Genomic DNA, 7,539 nt, shown 5'->3' on the forward strand with positions numbered 1-7,539 from the left:
GTCAACCATCCTGCCCAGCTGCGTGTTGCTCCTCAAGCGCCTCTCTGGGCATGTGTGACGGCAGACGGGACAAGGGAATCCGTCGTTTAGGTCAGCCCAGGACTGTTGGATGCAGCAGCAACAGAAGTTGTGCCCGCATTCGGTGGTCACGGGGTCTCTCAGGAAATCCAGACACACGGGGCAGTTGGCTTCTGCCTGGAGTCCCGCCAGGGCTGCTGGGACTGCCATTGGGCTGTGAATGAGACTGGACAAAAGTAGGTTTTCTTCAGGCCTTTTAATTCCAGCTGCCAAGAGGAGCCCTTCCCAGAGCCAGCAGCCGGTCACAACTCAGCTGGACAACTCCTCTCCAGCCTTTGGAAACACAGAAAAGAAAGTCAAGGGAAGCAGCTTTCTTAGTCAGGAGAACAATGGTTTCCTCAAATCATTAATTACTGTCGGGAAGATATTACTTCCTTAAAAAACAAACAAAAACAACTCTGGGTTTGTTTCAGGTGGTCCTACCCATTACCAAATTCTAGACAGATTATCCTCTTGTAACCCCAGAGTCTTTTATTCCCATGCCTTTATTATTATGCTCTATCTATTCTTACCCACTTGGTACGGCAATCCCTACATCCTACCCACCTCCCATTTTCCCCAGCATGGGCTGTGGACAGGGCACGGGCTCTGGGACAGTTAGATATAGGACAGCCAAAGACACCTACCCATGTAACTTGGAGGAATTCATTTTATATCCTTGAAGGGGCTCAGGACATGCCACCCGAAATAGGCCATTGGTAATGTGAATTATTTTGAGGGGAAGGCGATCAAGACGCAGCAGGAAAAGCCCTTTACCTACCCCTTAACTGCTTTAAAAAAACAAGATCTCCATTTGTGGGGGAAATTTGCAATTATAAAGGAAATTTACATTATAAAGGGAGCCTGGTGCATAAAGAGCTATGAACAGAGAGAACTTTTTCACTTAACAGACTTAATGTGCAGAACAGGACAACCTTTGCTTACTGGACTTTTTTCTACTCACCTTTCTGCGAATTGCCTCCCTTAACCCCAATGGTTCCAGATTCCTAGCTCCTTCCTGAGCTCTGGATGGCATGAAGTCCCAGTCAACTAGTCTGCCTGGTCGTCCTTTGAGTCTCCTATCTTTGTGATATTCCTGTGCATAAAGAGGCAATTAAATTTTTTTTCTTGTTCATCCATTCTATCTCAACTTAGATATTCTTAAAGTAGTTATAGAACCTAACAGGACAGAAGGGAAAATTTTTCCTCCCCTACAATCCCAAACTCTTAGAATTAGGTAAAGAATTACAGAAATTAAGGAAACCTCTCCACAATTTTGAAGCTCGATACATAGTTTTTCTAATGGCTCAAAATTCACATTTACCTAATTTGGTTTGCTTTTTTTCATCCTTGCCCCTCTAGGGAACAGGGGAGAAAATATAATTTCCTCTCTATCCTCCTAGGCTCTGGACTGAGACTCTCCTCTTATAAAAAGATATTCACAAGAAAAAATATAGGTTTTATAAATCTGTATACATTGGAGATACCCATGAAAAACGGAGTAATTCCCCAAAATGGCCCAAGCCACCATCTCAAACACCATCTCCAGCTGAAGACAAAAGATAGATGGCTGGGGGTGGGGGACAGTTTGGGGAGATTATTTGGCAAAGCAGAATAAACTAGAGTAAGGTTGTTATGCAGATTTGAGTCCCAGCCTTCTTCAAAGTGTTTTTAGAGATTTTGTCATCCCCCCCCCCTTCTAGAGTGTAAGAAACCCTTACAAATGGATATTTCTTTTATGAATGTAAATTTCCCTCATAAAAGGGCAACTTCTATTCTATTTTCAAACATTATCCAGCATTTGTACCCTTTCAAAAATAATTAGCTTGAAATAATCCTTATGCAAAAGAGCTTATTCTGGGATGGCAAATTCTGCTCCCCTTCAACAGCTCAATGTGCTTTACCAGGCTGTTGTGTAGTGAGATCCAGGAAATAAATCACATCTAGACATACAAATTAAATATATTTAAAAAAAGGAAAAATATTTTCACTATTTACTAATATTATCTCTAAAAAAAAAAGAGTACCTACAAAATAAGTAAAACAAATTTAAAATGCCTGAACTCCCAGTGCAGAAAAAGAAGCATAAAAACAAATTATGGAAAACACAGAAATGTATTAATAATTTGAGAATTACACACTGAAAAATAACTTCTCCCCTTTAACTACGCTTATTGTATTGGTAAGACTGAAAACAATAATATTGACTTTGGGAGGTAGAGTTTCCAACACTGTAGACTAGTGAAGTAGAAACCTTTTATTTTTAGAAACCAATGCTGAAATATCCATCAGAGATTAAAAAAAAAAACAACTCTGCTTTATCCTAATAATTCTGAGAGTAATTCCAAAAATCACATTAAAAACAAGAAAATAGGTCCAAAATGGGGTAAGCCCCACGTCACCAAGACTTAACTCTCCCAGAAATGGAATCTTTGCACCAGGAGTCACGTGATCAGGACCAGTTAATCTGCCTGACAGATCCCTGCTATCCTCTAAAGGAAAGTAACCAACCTGCGTTTTTTGCCTGTGCAATTTCCTTGTTCCCCACTCCCTTCTGCCTATTAATTCTTTCATTTTGTACAGCACCTCAAAGCTCTTTTCTGTTAGATTGGAGCAGATCTCAAAATTTACAGTTGATTTGTTTTTACACAATATGACATGAACAAATATTAAACTATATACAAAGATGTTCTCTTGAGCACTGGTTTGAACTTCGAACAAGTGGAAACATTAGAAATCTCTACCGTCGGTATGGGCTGAATAAACTATATCACGCATGTTACTTACATTCTTTTGAAGAGAATTACGCACAGATTTTATTTTATTTTCTCAGAGGGGGCAAGTGATTGAGGGGCAGAAAGGGAGAAACCCCAGGAAGTGCAGAGAGAGAGAGAGAAGGGAGGCTCACTGGAAGCGGGGCTTGAACTCACCCAATGTGGGACTTGAATCTGTGAGATCACGACCTTAGCCCAAGTCAGATGTTTAACGACTGAGCCACCCAGGTGCCCAGCACGCAGATTTTAAAGAAAGATGGTAGTACTACGTGTATTCAGGTAGAAAGATGCAAACATTACATTATAGACTGAAGAAAGCAGGGAACTTCCCCGGGCTCTCAACTAATCCCTCCCTCCAGTCACGGCTATTTTCTCTTCCCCCTAGACCACTGGACTACTGTATTTGGAATGCTGTTATTTTAGAAAAAGAATATGGTACATATATCATGTATTAGGTCAACATCCCCAGAAGAGTCTAGGGAAACACTTCCTAATTAAACACTGCAATATTTATGCAACATTCATGTGTATTTAAAGCAAGTGAGATAGTTCAAGCTCTCCTTCTTAGGATATAAAAAGCTTCATGCCAGGTGAAGTTTTACCAAACATATTTTACACCAACTTTACCAAAAACTTGTTTTACAGCCAGGACCAGCGGCTACTAGGCCCCCACCATCCCTGCCTCTGCTTACACAGGGGCAGGATTTAGAAGGTGCCCAGCCTCCCCCAGATCCTTCACTGGGCTCATAAGACCCCTCAAGGTGCAGCCCTTTGTCCGCCACCCAGCCCCCAATTCTTCCTTGCCTTTCTCCAGGTTGACTTCCCTCTGGCCAGAGGACCTTGGAACACTGCTGCCCTTTAGTCCAGTAAAGCTCTGGCCCATCAGTCAGTGTCCTTTCTAAGTTCCTCCTCTCCCTTCAGATCTCACCCATCCCCCCTGGTCTCAATCTCCCAGTTCAAGTTTCAGTATCACCTTCCATTGGTAAGCCTTAAATCACTGCTGTGTTTTGAGGTCAAGCTCTGTCTTCCACAATAACCAACAACATAGCAAGACTGTACGCTTATTTCTTATAATTGATCCTCAGAAACCCATTAAATATTTGTTGAATTAGATTCCTGTTGGGCGGCTTTGGGTAAACTACTTAACCTCTCTGAGACCATAGTATTCCCTCTGTAAGAAGGAAGATTGGTTCAACTAAGAAAGACCAAGGCCACGCAGGGCCTGAGAATCAGGGATACAGGAGCCCAGAGCTCTTACCCTCCACTGGCTTCCCCCTCCCCCTTCTGAGACATCCAGTAGGTAGATTCCACGTTCCACCTGGACAGACCCGCCCCTCCCAGGGCTTTGTCACACGGATACTATTTTCCCTGCAGGGCAGGGTGGGACCTGGCTATTTGTGTGTTTGCCAAGCATTCTAGGTGATTCTGAACGAGGAACTTTGAGAGACCGGGAACCATTATTACAAGGGATGTGTTTTGAAATCAGCCAACCCCAGAGTTCAGAATTCCTGACGAGGTCTAGTCTCTCCAAGCGTGGCACTCAGTGCTTAACTCAGGAGGCCGCGGACCTTCCCCCTCCAGCCTCCTGCACGCACAGCCCCCCTCTCCCAGCTTACCTGGAGCCTCTGCCAACGTTCCTTATCTGCGCAGGGAGCCGCAAACTGCTCGGAAAGCCGCATCTAAATGGGAGGGAAGCAGCCGAGAAGACTCCACCCAGCAAACACGGCTCCTCCTCTAAGTGGGAGGGGCTTAGGCAAGAGAAGGGGTCAGGGGAGGGTCCTGTAATTATAATAAGCACGTAAGTATCTTTGGCCTAAGAACTTTAGTCTTTCTCATGACAATCATATAGGGCAGTTTCATTTATTCATTCATTTTTTTTTTTTTAAAGTAAGCTTTGTGCCCAGTGTAGGGCCTGAACTCACAACCCCCAGATCAAGAGTCTGATGCTCTATCGACCGAGCCAGCCAGGTGCCTGGGCAGTTTCTAGTATCATTTGCGTTTTTTTGACTCTCAAAAAGTCAAAAAAAGGGGCGCCAGGGTGGCTCAGTCAGTTGAGCGCCCGGCTGAGGCTCAGGTCAAGATCTCATGGTTTGTGGATTCGAGCCCCGCATGGGGCTCTGTGCTGACAGCTAGCTCAGAGCCTGGAGCCTGTCTTCAGATTCTATCTCTCTCTCTCTCTGACCCTCCCCTGCTCGTACTGTCTCTCTCTGTCTCTCAGAAATAAATTTAAAACATTAAAAAAAATTTTTTTTTAAGCCAAAAAGAGATTTCAACCGAGAACCTGCCAGCTGGGTTACCTGTTGACAGATCTTCCTTACAGAAGGTTAACACTTGGAAGTGCCGGTATGAACAAGCACCGGTTCACACGGACAGACTGGTTTTGTTAGAAAATTATTGAGAAAGAATCTAAGTCTTTTTTAAATGAGATATCGATGGAGATGTAACATAATTCTGAAGTGATTATTAAAGTTGTAAAATTGATAATGACTTTGGGTGATGGTTGCATGGAGACTCATTTTCCATTCTCTCAACTTTATATAAGCTTTACATTTTTAGAACAAGATTTTTAACAGATTTAACTGAAGAACAAAAGGTTTTACACATGAAATTTTTTTATGTTCATGTGAGTCCAGTATATCCTGCAGTAAATAATACTGCACATCCATAATATTTTTCAGCTAACCCGAAAAAAGGTAAAAAAAAATCTGTTATTATTGGTGAACAGTGGAAGATTGTAGGCAAAAAGTGAAGTATTAATACCATTCATGTAGCACTGTAAAAGCACATAACTAATACTGTTTTTAAATGAAGAGCAGGAACTAAAAAGCAAAGCCCAACGTAAATTAAATGAATTCCCATACAGAACATAAGGATCAAATGAACATATCGGTAAATTAAGCAGACTTCAAAATTTTTTTTAATGTTTTTGGTTTAGTTTTGAGAGAGAGCATGGTCAGAAGAGGGGCAGAGAGAGAGGGAGACACAGAATATGAAGCCCAGGCTCCCAGCTGTCAGCACAGAGCCCAGTGCAGGGCTGGAACCCAGGAACCCCAAGACCATGACCTAAGCTGAAGTCAGACACTTAACCGACGGAGCCACCCTGGTGCCCCAAATTAAGCAGACTTAGCAGTACTTCATAATTTTACAAAAATGCATCTAGTCTCAAAGACAAATGAAATGCATTCAAGGAAGTGCTGAATGGAGGAAGAGAGGATAGGAGGGGGGATCAAGAATGAGGGGATTTATAAAATGATGATAAGGTGGTCTGACTGAGGAGCAAGATTAAATCCAGTTTCTCAAAAAGAGAGGGGAAAAAAGAATTCTCTCTGGTAGCAACACTACTGTAAGAGTTGCCATGGGAGGGCGACTGAGAGGCCACTTTATTGTGGAGAGCTGCGTGCAGTGCACTGACAATCCCCACCTGCACACCTGGAATGACCCGAGCTATTTGAAAAGCACCAGCGGCCATTTTATTGCGGGTCAGATAACAGTTCCAGGCACCGCCAGGGACTGATGACCCCCACTCTCCAATCTGGACTATCTCAAACTGGAATGCCTCACCATGGAATTCCAGCATCCCCCACCCCACCAAAGTGGACAGCCAGTTGAAGCCTGCCACCGTCCAAAGATGCCCCTACATGGCTATCTGCCCACCTGAGCTCAAAGCCGGAATTTTGCACCCATAAAACACCTTGCTCTCCCATACCAGGCGCGACTTCCCTGACTCCCCACTCCCGGAGTCACGGGACCTCGCCCAGGAATTGCAGACTCCAATAAAGGCTTTTTCCATAACTTGGTCTCTCTCTTTCCTCTCGCCTCTGCCTCCATCTATTAAACCTTACAACTACATGCATACAAAATGATATACTTGAACAACTTACTTATAAAATTGAAATATGTCATTTAAGAAAAAAATCAAGTTTATTTCATCCTCCTACTATACCTTAATTGTTTTTAAAGTATAAAAAGAAAATCTGTATCTACTAACATTTCCATTGATAGTGTATCCTTTCCCTCAGTCCTTGCCAATTGGTTATTGAGGGTCACTTAAACTTTTGTTAATCCAACAGGGAAAATAGATGTCAGTTTAGCTCTCTTTTTCCTGATTCCTAGTGAGTTTAAGAATTTGTTAATTTGTATGACTTTTAGGAGTTTTCTGTACGGTCCTCCTTTTTTTCTCTTTAATTTTTCGCCTTAGGTGGTATTATCTATCGCTCTTTAATTAAGCTACCTCTGTGCTGAGAGCTCAAAATTTCTCTCCAGAGTGGCCTCTTTCTGGACCATCCGTCTTCTGTGTGCAACTGCCCAACGGAGGCTTTCACTTGGATTTCAAACTGGCATCTCCAGTGCTCGCTTCGGCAGCACATATACTAAAATTGGAATGATACAGAGAAGATTAGCGTGGACCCTGCACAAGGATGACATGCAAATTCGTGAAGCGTTCCATATTTTTTAAATGTTCATCCCCTGATGAAAGGATCAAGAAGATGCGGTATATATACACACATAATGGAATACTACACGGCAATGAGAACGAATGAACTCTGGCCGTTTGTAGCAAAATGGATAGACCCCGAGGGGGTCATGCTAAGTGAAGTAAGCCAGGCAGAGAAGGACAGAAACCATCTGTTTGCGGTCATAGGTCGAACAGGAGAACAGGAGAAACCTAATGGAGGACCAGGGGGAGGGGAAGAGGGAGAGAGAGTTG

General features: G+C 43.0%; 1 non-coding gene across 1 annotated transcript; it reads left to right on the top strand.

Annotated features, from left to right (window-relative positions):
* The first annotated feature begins 7,177 nt into the window (after positions 1-7,177).
* Positions 7,178-7,284, top strand: LOC115303097. Its single transcript, XR_003913818.1, has one exon. It is a non-coding gene; the product is annotated as a U6 spliceosomal RNA (small nuclear RNA).
* Positions 7,285-7,539: the final 255 nt, after the last annotated feature.

Source organism: Suricata suricatta, chromosome 1 (genome assembly GCF_006229205.1).
Source record: "Suricata suricatta isolate VVHF042 chromosome 1, meerkat_22Aug2017_6uvM2_HiC, whole genome shotgun sequence".
NCBI classification, from domain to species: domain Eukaryota; kingdom Metazoa; phylum Chordata; class Mammalia; order Carnivora; family Herpestidae; genus Suricata; species Suricata suricatta.